The 16071-nt window shown below is 35.7% G+C and overlaps 1 protein-coding gene and 1 non-coding gene across 11 annotated transcripts in view; both read right to left on the bottom strand.

The window, feature by feature from the left end:
* The window catches only part of Dmd (dystrophin), a 2465896-nt gene that overhangs the window by 672645 nt on the left and 1777180 nt on the right, over window positions 1-16071 (bottom strand). The gene's annotated exons all lie outside the window — the stretch shown is intronic.
* Window positions 9538-9727, bottom strand: LOC127186068 (U2 spliceosomal RNA). The gene has a single exon (XR_007830320.1). It is a non-coding gene; the product is annotated as a U2 spliceosomal RNA (small nuclear RNA).

Genomic DNA, 16071 nt, shown 5'->3' with positions numbered 1-16071 from the left:
GGTTCTGTGAGGCTCCACTGAAATCCTCTACTGGACTTCATTGGACATTCCACAATAATAATTGCTGGTAGATTCTAGCTTCTAGCTATGACTCTCTCTCTCTCTGTGTCTATCTCTTTCTGTCCTACTCTTTTGTAAAAGGGTAATTCCTATTTTAACTTATATGAATGTGTAGCTGTATAGGAGGTATGTGCATGTGCATGCAGTTGCACACGGAGGCCAGAAGAGAGAATAAGATGCCTGGAGCTGTTGTTATATCTGGATCTGAAGTTTACAGGACTCTGTGAGTTGGCCAAATTGCATGCTTACTCAGTACTGAATTTGGATTCTATGCAAGAGAAGTAGGGGCCCTTAACTGTTGAGTCATCTTTCTAGTCCCTGGAAGACTACTCTGATAGATGCAGGGGTACAAGTGCCAACTTATTTTCCTGTAGTCAGAAATCTCAGACGAATTGGCCTTATTCTAGTGATAGCTTCCAAATTACTGAGGCCCTGACAGAAACAAGATTGTTGTTTCATCTCTTGGACTGTCCAGTACTGCCTCTCTAACTCCCTTTTGGGTTAATGTACTCAAAAGGATTCCCGTTAAATATGTAGGAATCTTGTCTTAAGAACAGTATCTTTTATTTATCATCCCTGATATTCAATCATGGAATAATACTATTAACAATTAATTAGTTCCTTGTACAACCTGTTATCTTATTCAATTAAATGGTGTGGAAAGTTTCAAAAACACACACAGATTTGGTGACATATTTATGGTTAAGTATTTAAAGAGTAGTTGAACAATCCTTAATTACACATGAGTTTCTATTTTCCATTTCAGGTGCTCTTTCCTAAGTGAAATTAGAACACATCCTGCAGGCAAAACATCAGAGGATGACAAATTCATGAACTAAAGTCATGAACTCTGTCTCCATTATGACACAGGAAATGTAACTTCTCTATTTTATTGGCTGGAAGTGATTGTGTTGGACTAAACTTGTCTTTTAATGTTCCGGATCAGTTCACACATTATTTACTGCAGGAATGGAATACACATTCGCTGAGGTAGTGGAACTAGGCATATAAAAATCAACTTATTTTTTTAATTTAATTTGTAGAAAAGCACACCATATCCTCCATGAGCATCAATGAGACAAAAAAGCTAAAATGAAAGATAAAAATATGAGTAAAATTTAAATAGCCTTACAAGCTAAAATAAACAAATAAAATTCTCAAGCTAGTTTCTTTAAGGTATGCCAACAAAATAATCACCAAGTCATTTTGAAAGTAGAGAAAGCAATCATGAATAAAAACACCTTGTTTCAATGATTGCAGACCATGCTCTTGAAAGCCAATGCTTCCAGGAGCACCAGTGTGTCAGTTTTGGAAGCACACACTTTCTATTGCTTCAGTCTTGAATCTCGGTGTCTTAATTCTTTTGACCAATTATTCTAAAGTGTAGAATGTAAAGGGAGTCTGGGAACGCTGCTAGCCTACAGTTCATGGTTTCTGAAATAGGAACATAGCCTACTTTGTTTATTCAGAAAGATCAGTGAAGCTGTGCTGTTGCAGAGTGGTTTAATTATGAATTTATTTTTTTCTAAGCAAATTCCTGCCAGTTGAAGGCTAATGATTGCTCCTGTATTTTTTCAAAGCGTGAAATTTTACTAAGCTCTAGTTTGACTAATACTTTTTCCATAGTGCCTCTGTTTTACATAAAAGATATGTTTCAATGCTCTTACATTTGAAATAATGCATAGCTTAGTATGAAATAGGATCCTTTCTAAAGAATATTTCCACCACATTTGAAAGGAATTTGTATTCTGCTGTTAGGTAGAATGTTATGTGTCAGTCTGATACATTTAGTAAAAATATTGTTCAAGTGCAATGTTTCCTTACTGATTTTCTATTTATATGTTTCTTTTCCTGTTTTTTCTATTCATTGTTAAAATTTGTCCACTGTGAATTCACCTACTAATATTATAATATGATCTAACTTCTTCATTCACATTTATTAATCTAGTTGTATACACACACATACACACATACACACACAGTCATATGCAAAAAAAAATCCACATGTGAAGTGAATTTTTTAACTTTATTATAATTTATTCTGATTACATCCCAAATGTTATGCCCTCACTTTTATCTTCCCGTTCCTACCCTCCCTCTTTTGCCCTATTCCCCTCCCCCAGAACTCTCACAGAAGGGGATCTTCTCCCCCACCATATGACCACAGCATATCAGGTCTCATCTGGATAGCCTGCTTCTCTTCCTCTGTGTGCCATCTAATCTTGAAGGCAACATAACATTTTGTTTTTCTTCTGTCTAATATACCACTGTCTTGTGATTTGGTAATTCAATTTACACGTTTATTGTTATTGTTGGTAGGTGTGTAAGTATAATTACTTCCATCTTTAAATTGCTCTTTGTTGTTGTTGTTGTTGTTGTTGTTTTGTTTATACTTTGTTTCCCTATCCTCTGCCATTCCATTCCTCAGTGGTTTGCTTTTATTGTCTTTATTTCTACTAAAGTTTTTTTCCTTTTTGATGCTTATATGAAAACTGTATAGTTATAAATAGTTAATTTATAAATTTATATCAACATGACACTAATCACATATACAAACCCTGTACTTTCCACAGACATTTATGTTCTTAATATCAAAATTTATATTTTGTGATAAATTCTACCTTTAAGAATTTAACCAAGTTAAGCTTATTTTAAAGGGGAGTTATATAAACTTCTCATTTTAAGAAAATTTTGTCTGCAAATATATTCTTGAATGAAGTAAAGTTATACTTTATATTCAGACATACTAATAAAATTAATTACACATTCTACAATATAAAACTCTACTTCTTTCATTAAGAGAAAAGTAATAATTTTAATTTATGCCCTGAGATATTTATTTAAATCTTGGAAGAAAAATATATTTCTCTACTGTTAAAATTACCATTTATTTTATTCTATTATTTTAAAAGTGAAAAGTTGTAAATCATATACATTTTTCTTTCTTTTTTAAAATTTTATTTTATTAATTTATTCATATTACATCTCAATGGTTATCCCATCCCTTGTATCCTCCCATTCCTCCCTTCATTGCTGGTGGGAATGCAAACTAGTACAGCCACTTTGGAAGTCTATCTGGTGCCATCTCAGAAAACTGGGAATATGGCTCCCTTAAGACCCAGCTATTTCACTCCTTGGAATATACCCAGGAGATGCTCTAGCACACAACAAGAAAATTTCCTCAACCACGTTCATAGCAACCTTATTCATATAGCCAGATCATGGAAACAGACCAAGTGTCCCTCAGTAGAAGAATGGATAAAGAAACTGGGGTACATTTACACGATACATTTTTCTTTAAATGATATGTCACAAAATTTGGAGCTTAGTGAATAAAAGCAAGCCATGTTAAAAAAAAGTAATCCTAAATTTTCAACACATCAAAAAACAAAAAGAAAATGATTTAAACACTGTCGATAAATATAACCAATAAACATCGAAGGAAAATATGATTGTACTTGTTTGGAAGAGCTTCATAATTTAATAATATAAGAAAGTGAGAGCTAGAATGTTAAGTTGGTTTTCTAAGAAAATAAGTATCCAGAAAGCAAGACGTCACACTAGGAACAAAGGCCTTGCCCATGCCTTCCTATTTCACCTATCAGAGAACAACTTGTGGAAGCTGGTTCTCTTCTTATAACCATGGGGCTCAAGTGATTGAAGGAGATCCTAATGCTTGATGGCAAGCACCTTAAACAGTGTAGACATCTTGCCAACCCCAACTTTTCTATTTTTTCTCATTAAATTTATATGCTCATGAAACCCTTATTCACACGAAAAGTTATTTCTAATAGTCTGTCCTCTACTCTTCTATGTGGATTTAGTTTTATCTAACAAAAACTTTATATGCTTAATTATATTGTATATTATATTATTTTCTACTGATCCAGTTGTTAATTTATAGATTTTGAAAAAATTGTGGTAATTCCAAAGTTTATTGCTAAAAATCTGTCACCTCTGACTATTTGAATTCTTATAGTGGATTTTTCCATATAATTCAACAGATCCTCGATATTCTCAATCAGTATTTCTTTGCATAATTATAAATGACAAAGCATATCTGTATCTTCCACAGCTTATTTGAGAGTTAAAGAGTTCAAGAGCTGGTTAAAAACAGCTGCTGCTCTTCCAGAGAACCCAGTTTCAGTTCCTCGAACTCACATGGTATCTCACAACTATAGCTCCAGTTCTAGGATATTGGAAGTCCACTTCTAGTCTATGTAGGCACTGCAGAAACACAGTGCACAGACACACATGGATGCAAAACACACATACATATATAAAATTTAAAACAAAAATATTAAGAAATTCAATGCTGTTCAGTATTTTCTCAGTACTTGAGAAAAGTACTAGAAGCACTGTGTTCTACAACTACTTAATCACTCAGTAGGGTAGGTATTACTAAGCCTGTGGGAAATCGTTATACATGGTGAGCCCCATGAAGCTTTTATCCCTTTTCTTTTTAAAGGAATTATTTCCTCACTTTATATCCCAGTAGTATTCCCCTCCATCCTCTTCTACCAGTCCTATTCTCCTTCTCTTTTCACCCAGCCCCTCCTCTATTTCTCAGAAAAGGGAAGCCCTCCCCAACCACTCATCACATCAGAACTGAGTTTTTCCTCTTCCCCTGTGGCCTGGCAAGGCAGTCTTACCAGGGGAAAGTGACCAAAATGAAGGCAACGGAGTCCATGTCAGAGACCACCCCTTTCCCCCTTACTAGGGGACCCACATGAACCCTGAGCTGCCTGCCAATTAGCTACATCTGTGTAGGGGTCCTAGGTTCAGTCTATGAATTGTCCTTTTTGGTGCTTCAGTCTCCAGAAGTCCCTCTAGGCCCTGGTTAGTTGGCTCTGTTGGTCTTCTTGTGGAACATCTATCTTCTCCAGGGCTTTTTATCCTTCCCGCCATTTTCCTCAAGACTCTGTGCTTTGCCTAATGTTTGCCTATGAGTCTCAGAAGGTTTCATCTACCATTTCCTATTAAATATTTAGGTTAAGACAATTTTTAATATTTTCTTAGATTAGACATCAAGAGAGTCATTTTTCTAGGCATATTAAGTGATTCCACTAATCTTCATTAATGAAAAAATTTCAATGTCTAACAGAAATTTAAGATAAATTTTATAATTATATAGAAACTATTTACATTAAAATAATTTCCAGGACATACACCCAAAGGGCGCTTCACCTTACCACAAAGACACTTGCTCAACTTTGTTCATTGGAGCCTTATGCATAATATTCAGAAACTAGAAACAACCTAGATGCTCCTCAACTCAAGAATCGATAAAGAAAATGTGGTACTATTCAGCCGTCAAAAACAAGGAAATCATAAAATTTTCAGGCAAAGGGATGAAACTAGAAAAGATCATTCTGAGTGAGGCAATCCAGACGTAGAAAGACACACTTGGAATGTACTCATTTATAAGCAGATTTTGGCCATATAATATAGGATAACCATACTATAATCCACAGTCCCAAAGAAGCCAAGGAGAGTCCAAGGGAAGATCCTTGAATCTCACTCAGAACAGGAAATACAATAGACATCTGAAGTAGATGGAGTGAGGGGATTAGGTGGGAGATGAATGGGGAGAATAACGGAAATAGGGTCAGGTGGGCAGAGAGAGGAGAATGGCAGATGAAGAGAGAAACTGGAAGAGAGAACAGAAATCTGGGAGAGGAGGATCCCTGGGGCAGGGGAGGCTATTGCCAAGCTATGGGGGTCACCCTAGCTAATAAAGTAGATACCTCCTGTAGCAAGGTGGACACCAAGCAGATGGAAGGGGAACACTAACTTACAAATAAAACCTTCAACCCAAAATTTGTCTTGTAAAGATGGAACAGAGATTGAGAGAATGGCAAACCAGTGATTAGCCCAGCTTGATACACACCACATGGGAGAGGCCAGACCACTGTCACTATTGATACTCTGTTATGCCTGAAGATAGTAGTCTAGCATAACTGTCTTCTGAGAGGCTTTGTCCAGCATCTGATGGAGACAGATGCGGAGACCCAAGGCCAAGCAATAAGCCAAGCTTGGGGAGTGCTGTGGAAGAGTAGGAGAAAGGATTGAGAAAGCCCGAGGGGTCAAGGATAGCACAAGAAGACTTACTGAGTAATCTAACCTAGGCCCACAGGGCCTCACAGAGCCGGAACCACCGACCGAAGAGCTTGTATGGGCAGAATATAGATCCTCTATGCAAGTCTAACAAAAGCGTGGCTTAGTCATCATGTGGATTCCCTTACAATAGTAGCAAAGACTGTCTCTGAATCTTCTACCTACCACTGGATCACTTTCCCATAGCTGGGCTGCCTTCTCACTCTCTGGTGAGAGAGGATGTGCTTAGTCTGCAGTGACTTGAGATACCATGGTGGATTGGTACTAATTGGGGCCGCCTTCTCTGGGAGAAAGGAAATGGGGGAGTAGAAGGAGGGGATGGGGAGTATAACTGGAAGAAGAGGAGGACAGGTCGAGACTGTGATATAAAATCATTAAATAAATAAATAAATAAATAAATGGAGAAAAATAGTTTCCATTAATGGGAGTGCTTCTACTTTGTAACAATGACCATCTGTATTTATGAAAAGTGTTTTCATTCAATACTATCATTGAAAATTAAAAATTTGGTAAAACGTCAGTACTCACCTGTTAAGAGGAACATGAAAATTAAAAGCTTTTTTGACATATTATTTTATTTCCATGACTTATATAAGAAATATATAATCAAGCTTCCCTTATTTTTATTGAACTATGACTGTATTGGGTAACTACATTATAGGTAAATCACTACTTCACAGACACACTGCAATGTTCACTCTTTAAGGTTAAATGCTGAGGAAGTTATTTAGAAATATGAATTTCAAAAGATTCTGGTTGACAGGAAAAATGTCTGACACTACATTCTTTGAGATTTTAACACAGTTGGATCAGTTTATACTACACCAAGGCTAAGAGAAATTGTGTTAAAATTGATTGAAAATTATAGTATATATCTAAATCATTGGAAATCATGAATAAAGACCATTCTACTTGCATTAATGTTCTATTCACATCATTTCTGGAAGATACAACTCTTCAAAACTCAGGATCCAATAGCAAAAGATTATTATTGCTGAGTTGTCATGAAACATTCCTGGGACTGTGATTGGGATGATTGAGAAAAGCACTAAATGCTTAACAGTGGATGTGACCAGGGAATGGCTTGGCTGTTTATCAAGATTGGAAATAATTGATAACATCACTAAACTACAGGTAAAGAATCTTTTAATATTTTAGGTGCTTTGTCTAAATCCTCCAGTTATGCTTCAGTGATTAAATTATTAAGAACCTCTTATTTAGCTGTTCTGTATTTTAGATGGGAGGAAAGATGTTTTAAAATAATTTCCATTATTCCTGGTTTCTTGTTTTTCAAAATTAAATTTGGAGCATGTTAGATAATCCCTTTTTATTAGGACAACACAAATTGAGAATGCCCCAAAGCAGAATAGCAGCATGAACGTATCACTGTTCATGACAGTACCATAATGTATTAGCTTCTTTTATTTTCTTAGCAGAGCTATAGACAGTCAAATATGCTGTTAATCCTATGGTTTCAAAGTGGTTACAGGATGCTACTAACCTCCAAATAGAGCTTTAGATATGACTACTATGTCAAATATCAAAGGAAGTAGATGTTGATTTAGAAAGAGCTTCCCAAGGTGCTTGATATGATTAACATATATATCCCTTGTTATCTTGAATACAAATAACTTGAGGATAATATGACCTTTTTATATGCTCAGTAATTGTATATTATTGAGGCCCAATATTATTTCAGCAGGGAAAATAAGCTTTGTGACTTAACATTCATTCTCATATACAACTGAAACCATGTATTATTTCTACTTTTTAGAATAATGACAATTACCTTGAAGGTTCCAAGGACTTATTTTCTAGATCTGTACATGTGCTTAAATTCATTGAGATCTTAAATTCTAAGTCATGTAAAATAACCCTATGCTGTTCATTTTGGTTTAAAATCCTAAAGTTTAAGACAACAAGTTTATTTCCATAGAGTGAATCACCATTTTTATAGTCACAAATACACACACACACACTCACACACACACATCTAAATACATAAACTAACAATGAGCCTAGTTATTTGATAAAGAAAAGAGGTTCATTTAGGTCACAGTTTTAGAAGTCCAAAAGCATTGCACTTGCATGAGTTTTCAAGAATGTTTTATATTAGCATCACATGGAAGAATAAAATATAAAAAGAGAAGGTACATTGTGAAAGATGACACAATGCAGAGAGAATATATATATATTTGGTCTTCCATAACTTTCTGTCCTTTCAAGAACTTACTTAGGTTGGAGATGTAGTTACTAGAGTTCTTGTATAGTATGCAGGTAGCACTAGGTTCATTTTCCAGTGCTGAATAAAACTGGGCACAATGAGAGACTATAGTCCCAGAACTTTGGATATGGATGGAGAAGGATCATAAATTCAAGGTCATTTCCACATACACAGCAGTCAGTTGTCTGAGCCATAGAAGAAACTCTACCCCAGAAACAAATCAAACCAAACCAACTAAACAAACAAACAGAAATGAATGCATCCACTTTTTTGAGACCATTGTACCTGTTGAGTCCAGCACAAACTCCTTCACAAGGGCAATGACTCTGTTACTCCATTACTAGGTCCCACATTTTAATGGTCCCATCATCTCTCAGAACTGTCAAAGTGGAGAACATAGTTTTACCCTAATAACCTTTGGTGGATGAAATATATGTAATTAATACTACAGTAATATATATACGCAACACACACATACGTGTGTATTGTGTTTATATATTCACATTTAACTTGTAATAAACTTCTTTGGACAAGGTAAATGTCTTACTATATTCTTCATATAAGAAGTTCTGTCAAACAAGAAGCCATGTTGCCTCATTAACTCTGGCATTCATGCCATACCGAAACGGCCATTTGTAAGGCAGTCAAAGTTTACATAGAAGAAAACTTATGATGACTATATGTCATAGAAAACATAGTTACACTTTCCTGAGGAATTGGGCAACATAATATTTTAATTCAAGATATCAGTGGTGGCAAATGAGTATCTAGCACAGGGAAAAGTATATGTTCAAATATAAATAAAGCAGTTGTTTTTTCACAGATAATTTAGTATTATTTAGTATTATGTGATTTGTTAAGATTAAGGTGGAAGTACAGGAAAAACCCTAGACTACCTATCAGATAGCAATCTGCAAATTATTTTGCATACTATGACAAGAAATTTAATATTTTTTCCACACAGAAAAAATGTTATATAACTGTATATTAAAATGTTATTCTCAGAGGCTGTATAACTAATGAAGAAGCTGTATAAAAGATAATGCTTGAAGTAATGATAGAATCAAAATAGTTTTACAAATAATATAAAAGATTCCAAGGTCTTTTTGTATTTTTTTTTTGTATTTTTTTTTTGTTTTTTGTGCATCATTCCTGGAGGTACTGCAATACCAGGTCGATGCATGGAGTGGACGGAGCAAGCTCCTATTCCACTCCTAGATCCAAAAATCCACTTAATATATTGTCCTGGGATACAGGATGTATCAGATATCAAACTGATAAGAACAGATGCTACACTTGATCTTAGCCAAAAGGCCGAGAAGCGATTAAGATCATTTTACTTATAAGATTGATCAGATTGGTAGATGTCCATGAAGTGTATTATTTATTAATTTATTTTAAATTACCACTGGTTAATTTGCTAGATAGTGTCCTCCATCAAAATGAGAACTCTAGTAAATAGTAGTAAAGTTAAAAAACAATTTGGGACATCTGTGTAACAGTGGGTCAGCAAATAAAGTTTTGACTTTGAGTTGAATATTGAAGTCTGATACAGTGGTGCTAGAGAGATAGCTCAGAGGTTAAGAGCATTGGCTGCTCTTCCAAAGGTCCTGATTTCAATTCCCAGTAAATACATGGTAGTTCATAGCCATCTATAAATGAGTTCTGGTGCCCTCTTCTGACATGAAGGCACACATGCAGACAGAATACTATATGAATAATAAATACATCTTCAAAAAAGAAAGAAATCTGACACACCAATGATCACTGGCCCTATCTTAGATGCTTTAATGCACTGAGCTGATATTTAAATGATTTAACCTTGTAATTTTTTGTGGTATTTTTATAATAATACAAATCTAAAGAAAAAATTATGATTAATACCCTTTGATCACTGATCATGCAGACAGTACAATGGTAACAAAAGGATATGGAAAATAGCAGTTAGGTCCTTAAGTGATATTAACACTTAATGGGATTACCAAGAAAAATGATCTACTAAGTGAGAATGGAAGCAAGTGCAAAAAATTTCAGCTGAGTATATGCAATATAAAAGAAACCCAGAAATTAAGCTAACAGAAATTCCAAATAGTAGCACTGTGAACAGTGTTTGAAGAATACTATTAAGAGCACTTGGAGCAAGATTACAGAACCACAACGGTATAGCAATTTAACTAATATAAATTCTTTCTCAAATACTGATTTAATTTCAAAACACAAACAAACAAAAACCCTGCCATTTCATTATACCAAGAATATATCATAATATGCACATAGAAAATAAATGAAGTGATATAGCATATTCACAGTGTAAACTCAAGAAACAAATTATAAAAGATGGTAGCCAGTCTGGAAAGTCTAATAATCAGCAGGTTTCTTAAGAATGAATGTGACAGGAAAATAGATGCTGGTAGACAAATATATTAAGGGATTTGAGGTGGCAAATACTTTCTGACATACAGGATGACAAAAGACATAAGGAATAAAAGACTGATAACAAAATCAAAAGAGACAAAGAACGTGTTTCAATGAAAAAATAGAGTTGAAAGGACTTTTCTCTGGAAAGAATTGGAAGTGACCAATTTGTTTCAAGCAAACAAAGACTCTAGTGAGGAAAACTAAAGATAGACATCATGTGGCCAGTACCTAAGAAATATTTTAAGTCAATTTTCTACTACTTCTCTATCTTTTATACTCAAATATTATCTTTTATCTTCTCTAACATGTAGAAATAAGCAAGAGTGATAGTACACTGGAAAGACTTTTATGGTTCTAACATCCAAAGCTCAAAGATTGAGTTTAATGATAAAAATGCTTTAAAATTTCCTTTCCTCTAAAAAAACTGTTGTACTTTTGAGTTTAGAAATAAGGGCGCAGTGAATAGTACTCAGACACTTTTTGTTGTACCAGATTTGCCTTTCTGTAAGCAAAATTTTACCTAGTACATAACGGACAGAATTTGTCTTTCCGTCTCAAAGCAAACAATGAACTAGGCAAATGGTTCAATGTTTACCACATGGAGTTACTATTTGAATTCTTGACATTAAAATGCATGAAGAGTAAATTCAGTCTTGATTTGAATACAATTTGCAATAGAAAGGAAAATAGGGCTATAAAGAAAAGAGAGCTAAGAATGAGATAGATGAATACACAACAGATAGGGAAACGAATAAGGTTAAAAACCTAAAGTTGACAAAATGGCACAGATTACATAGAGAATATATCAAAAAGTCAATAGTATCACACAGTGAGTACTTTTATCACTGGGCTGAGTGTCATTTTAGATTATACTTTCTTGGAGAGTGCCTGATCTCACATTCTTGATACTGGGGATCCAGTGGCAAATATAAAAATCTCAGAGAGTTTTTTTTATCACAATAGAGAAAATAAACAAAAAATTAATTTATAACTCTTTACAAAATGGTAGCAACAATAATTTTTGAAAAGTCAAATAAAAACTCATAGTAAGATCTGTTATAAATTAGGTAGGCTCTATTAAAAACTAGCCCTTAATTCATTAAAGAGATTTCAACATAAACTTTAAAATCCCTTCCTTTGTCTTAGCTGCTCTAGCTAGTTTAGTCTCTGGAATAAGAAATCAATTAACTACATTTTATTTTCATTGTTTTGTATACCTCCTCTTGAACTTTAGTAGTCATTCTGAACTTCCCTATTTTATTGCCTTCTGATCCTCATTCCTACCCCAAGAATGCCTGTGCAGAGTCATGCCTGAAATTGTCTTTGATAAAATAGCTCTCTGTAGTTTATAACAGGTTGTCTTGTCCTGGTGTACTTTTTCATTTTCAGTTAATAAGGATCCAATAAGCAAAATCAGGAGTGACAAGACAATGTGGATGAACCTTCAGTTATAAAATGAATAACTTTAAGAAATTTACTGTGCAGCACAATGATTACAGTAACTATTATTCCACTGTGTATTTAAAATCTATTATGGGAATATATACTGTTCTCATGCTCCTTATACAGGCAGATAACAATCTGAAGCAATACATCTGCTAATTCTTTTTATTGTGCTAAAATTTCACAATGTCTACATGTATAAAACAATCACATTGCATATCCTGGATATATAAAATTTTCATTTATCAGTTAAGCATGGAGAAAAAGGGAAAAACAGTATATCCTCAAGAAGCCCACAGTTGAAATGGAGGAAGAATATAACATGAGACAATCTCAAAATTAAATTTAAAAAGAGAAACATATTGTGGAAGAAAACTCTGAGGAATTCTTGTATGGCAGGTTAGGAATGTCTTCTCTGAACATAATGTTTGAGGTTAGCCTTGACAATGACTGAAATATGGTGAAAAAATCAAGGCTAGTAAGTCTCAAGCATAGGATCATATCAATAAATACTTGTTGTAATAGAGAGTAGAGGAGATCCAAAATGGTGGCGCCAAACACACAGGGTATCTGATCTGCAAGACTAGGACTAGGCATGGAACTATAGAGTGGAAGACCTGGAAAGCCCTAGGTGAGAGGGGTCCACATGGTTCAGAGCACAGGTAGGTCCGGCCTCTGACCATCCAACTGGCCCAGGGAAGACAAGTGCCCAGTCCCCAGAGTTTGGGCCCATACCCACCCGCAAGGTTTAGCCGTGCTCTATATCATGGATTTGGTATATGGAACTGAATTGTGGGTGGTGAAGCACCAGAGTCTGGATCTGCTGGCCTGGGGAGAATCCAAGCAAATGGGTGGATCTGACCTAAAACCACCCCACTAGTCTACAAAAAGCCCCAGAGGCCGTGGATCACGCAGGCATAGTATCAAAAGCTCAGCCCAGCCTATCATGGCATGCCTGGCTGTATACCTCCACTCTTTCTCTCTCCCTCTCTGACTGAGAAACAGTCTCAGTGTCTGCTGGCCCAGGGGGAGCCAAGAGTGTGGAATATGGATAAATTTGATCTCAGCCAATCCTGCCAGTCCATGGAAGAACCTAGGGCCCATTCAGGGCCCCAGGCAGCTGTGGACACATTCTCCAGATACAGCTCCAGAACTGCATTCTTGGCTTGACTGATTTAAAGCAGCGTGGTCTGAAAGGATAGGGTAGAAACCTAGACAGCTGCCAAAACCCAGGGGGCCTTTCTTGCACTCTGAGTCGGGACTGAACAAGCCTGATGGGATTCAGTGGAAGCCTAGGCAGCAGCCACAAGTCAGAGAGTGGTATCTGCTCTCTCATGTGGGACTGAACTTAGGCACCATGGCATTCTGCCTAGCCAACTGCCACAAGGCAGTAGGTGTTCCAGCACTCTAGGGTGGATTGAGGCTAGGTCTCCAAAGCTCCAGTGCATGAGGGCAGGGTTTTCAAAGCTCAGCCAAAGGCAGGATAACTGGCTGTTCCTACACTACCTCATACTGATCCTTGGGCTATAGAGCACCAGCACCCACCTCTGATGAACCAGTGGGGATCCCAGGGTGTGGAGTAAAGTCATCTGGAGCTGAAACTAGGTCACCTGCCTGATCCAGGGAAGGGTTTCCTGATCCCCACAGGTGAGGGTTCTTGACCTATAGACACTCACCAATGAACTACTCTCAACGACCAGTGAACACCAGAAACTACCCCCCAATGTCAGAGAGAGCAAGATGAATAAAGGTCAGCATAAAAACAGAAACAAGAAAAACCAAAACAATATTGCATCTACGGACCCCAGCTATCCCAAAGAATTCAACCCTGGAAACTCAAACACATCTGAATAAAAAGAAAATGACTTCAAATCTTTAGTAATGAAGATAATAATGGAGGAAACAAATAAAATTCATAAACAAATGCAGGAAGATGCAGCCAAAAAGATTGAGGGCATTAATGAGGCCTACAGAGAGGAAATGAAGAAATCAGTGGAAGAAATTCAGGAAAATACAAACAATATGATGAAGAAAATCAATAAAACAGTTCAAGATCAGAAGATGAAAATGGAAACAATGATAAAAGCACAGACAGAAGAAAGCTGGAAATGAGAGAACTTATAGAAGAATGCAGGGAATACAAAGGTAAGCTTCTCTAACAGAATTTAAGAGATGGAGGAAATAATCCCTGGAGTAGAAGATACAATTGAAGAACTTGAAGCAACCATCAAAGAAAAGGGTAAATCTGAAAAATTTATGACAAAATAATCCGAGAAATCAAGGACACCATAAAAGATGAAAACTGAGGATAATAGGAATTAAGGAAAGAGAAGATGCCTGGCTCCAAGACCCAGAAAATATTTTCAACAAAATCATAGAAGAAAATTTCCTCAATTTAAAGAAGGAGATGCATATAAACATACAAGAGGCCTAAAGAACACCAAATAGAATAGACCAGAAAAAAATCTTCCTGCTACATAATAATCAAAACACAAAATGTACAAAACAAAGACAAAAAATATTAAAAGCGGCCAGGGAAAAAGGCCAAGTAACATAATGACAAACCTATCAGAATTACACTTGTCTTCTCAGCAGAGACTATAAAAGCCAGAAGGGCCTGGTCCAAGGTCCTGCAAACCCTTAGAGATCAGAGATGCCAGTCCATACTACAGTATCCAGTTAACATTTCAGCAACCATTGATGGAGACAACAAGATATCCCATGACAAAAATGAATTCAAACAGTACCAACTCACAAATCTGGCCCCACAGAAGTTACTAGAAGGAAAACTCCAATACAAAGTGATAAACTACAACCAAAATAACACAGGAAGTACATAACTTCACTGTTGTAAAACATAACCACTATTCTGTAACCAACATCAAAATCAAGGGACTTAACAGTCACTGTTCATTAATATCTCTCAACATCAATAGTCTCAATTCTCCAATAAAAAGACACAGACTAACTGAATGGATGCATAAACAAGACCAAACACTCTTATTCATTCAAGAAACACACATAAGCCATAAGGATAGATATTACCTCAGTGTAAAAGGCTAGAAAAAAATATTCCAAGCAAATGGTCACAAGAAGCATGCTGGAGCAACCAGCTTAATATATAATAAAATAGACATTCAACCAAAATTAATCAAAAGGGATGAGGAAAGGCACGTCATACTCATCAAAGTCAAAATCAACCAAAATAATGTCACAGCTCTGAACACCAATGCCCCCAATACTAGGGCACTCACATTTAAAAAAAATATTAACAAAGATTAAACCATACATCAACCCCACATATTAATTGTGGGAGATTACAACACCCAACTTTCAGTGAAAGATAGGTCAACAAAACTGAGAAATAATGAAACTAACAGATGTCATGAATCAAATGGATATAACAGGTATTTACATAACTTTTCATCCAAACAAAAAAGATTATTCCTTCTTCTCAGCACGTCATGGAACCTTCTCCAAAACTGATCATATATTAGGTCACATGGCAAGTATCAACAGATACAAGAAGACTGAAATAATACCTTGTACCCTATCAGATCACCATGGACTAAAGCTGGACTTCAACAACAACAGAAATAACAAAAAGCCCCCACATACACATGGAAAAAATAACAACTCTCTACATAATGACAGCTGGGTCAGGGAAGAAATTAAGAAAGAAATTAAGGACTTCATAAATTCAATGAAATGAAGGTGCACCATTCCCAAATTTATGGGACACATTGAAAGCAATGCTAAGAGGAAAATTTACAGGACTAAGTGCATTCATAAAAAATTGGAAACATCTC

This window comes from Acomys russatus, chromosome X (assembly GCF_903995435.1).
Source record: "Acomys russatus chromosome X, mAcoRus1.1, whole genome shotgun sequence".
NCBI classification, from domain to species: Eukaryota; Metazoa; Chordata; class Mammalia; order Rodentia; family Muridae; genus Acomys; species Acomys russatus.
Note: the sequence above shows the minus strand (reverse complement) of the source record. Positions and strands in the feature narration are given on the sequence as shown.